At 45.7% G+C, this 1,592-nt stretch overlaps 1 protein-coding gene and 1 gene segment (V, D, J or C); both read right to left on the minus strand.

Annotated features, from left to right (window-relative positions):
- The window catches only part of LOC126384396 (oocyte zinc finger protein XlCOF6-like), a 164,070-nt gene that overhangs the window by 158,977 nt on the left and 3,501 nt on the right, over positions 1–1,592 (minus strand). The window lies entirely within an intron of this gene.
- The window catches only part of LOC126384481 (Ig kappa chain V region 3381-like), a 20,301-nt gene that overhangs the window by 753 nt on the left and 17,956 nt on the right, over positions 1–1,592 (minus strand).

Here is a 1,592-nt window from a genome sequence, read left to right on the forward strand (position 1 = left end):
ACATCAGAGGAACAAAATGCCACGTCCAACTTTTTATCTTTAGTCCTGAAACCTGTCTGTTGCTATGGTTCAGCAGTGATGCCTGTCTGTTGCCATGGTTACTGAGCTCAAAGAGGGAAGTGAAACGTTAACGACCAGTTTCATCCAATCTGAGGACGACCAATAGAACTACTAGCCTCCTCTGCTGCAGCCAACAGGGTGGAGTTTATTTTCTCTTTGTATGAACTTTCCTCATATTGTCTCTGTGTCTCCTCCTCCGGTGGGTCGAGTCGTCCCCACCCTGACGGTGCTGCCCCCCTCCAGAGAGGAGCTGCAGCAGGGGAAGGCCACGCTCATGTGCCTGGCCAACAAGGGCTTCCCCTCAGACTGGAGTCTGGCCTGGAAGGTGGACGGCAGCAGCAGCAGCAGCAGCAGCAGCTGGGAGGAGAGCAGGAGCCCCGGGGTGCTGGAGAAGGACGGCCACTACAGCTGGAGCAGCACCCTGAACCTTTTGTTTCCAAGTTGAAGAATGAACCCTCAAGCTCAATGAATGTCATTCTTTAAAAAGTCTACTTTTCCTGTGGGAGGTTTTCACAGTAAGAACGAAAAACATGTGGACTTTTATTTTGAAGGAGAGCAGCTGAGCTGCCCCGGAAGCTCTATTCTTTCCTGTGGCTAACTTGTCAGTGTTTGAACAAGATGGCGTCGAGCAGAAACGTCTGTTAGCAGAGTATCTTTGTGGGTTTTGAAGGCATTTTTTATTTAAAAATTGCCAAAATTACACCATTTATTACAGTATAGCCAGAAAGTGTAAATTAAAAAAAAAAAAGAAGGATTTATTTATTAATTTCTCCTCTAAATGAAAAGAAAACAAACATGGATCTGGACCAGTGGCGGCTGCTGGTCTTTCAAACAGGGGAAGCTCACTTTAAGTTTACATCATAACATGTGTCATATTGTAGCGAGGCAGTAACTTATAAAAGGAACATTTAATTGAAGCAGTTTTTCACACACTCATGCCGTAGAGCCACAGCAACACACACCTCAGAGATTTTCAGATGGGTTTAAACACCTGAACTGTGTCTACACCACCAGAACTGATTTTCTCTCAAAATAAGTTTCCCTGAAAGGAGCAGCACCTTAACACTGGCCCAGGTAACAAACAGTGCTATAGCAACATTCTCTGAGCATTCTCAAATATTACTGAAACACACATTTATTATATGAATTCTGCCCTCCGCTGCTTTTTCAGAAAATGGTCTGTGACCCTGTCATACCAACTGCACACACACAACTCAACTACAGCTTTGTGATTATGTCTTTATTTACAGTGTGTGTTGTCTGTGTACTGTACAAACGGTGAAATCAGGAACTCTGGACGGCACTCTGTCAGAAGACTCCACTCGCCGATGCCGGTGTGTATTTCCAAAGCGCTGTCAATCACAAAAGGGTTCAGCCTTTTAGACACTTCTTCCAATCATCATGCAAACACCGAGCGTCCTCTCCCGCCTACCGCTCCATCAGGTCCCAGGGAAGCTGAGCCTCCCTGGAAGTGACGATCTTGTCACATTTATCCAGTGACCGACTCACTTTGCTGCATGAAAAAACCTGCT

Source organism: Epinephelus moara, chromosome 22, assembly GCF_006386435.1.
Source record: "Epinephelus moara isolate mb chromosome 22, YSFRI_EMoa_1.0, whole genome shotgun sequence".
Taxonomy (NCBI): Eukaryota; Metazoa; Chordata; class Actinopteri; order Perciformes; family Serranidae; genus Epinephelus; species Epinephelus moara.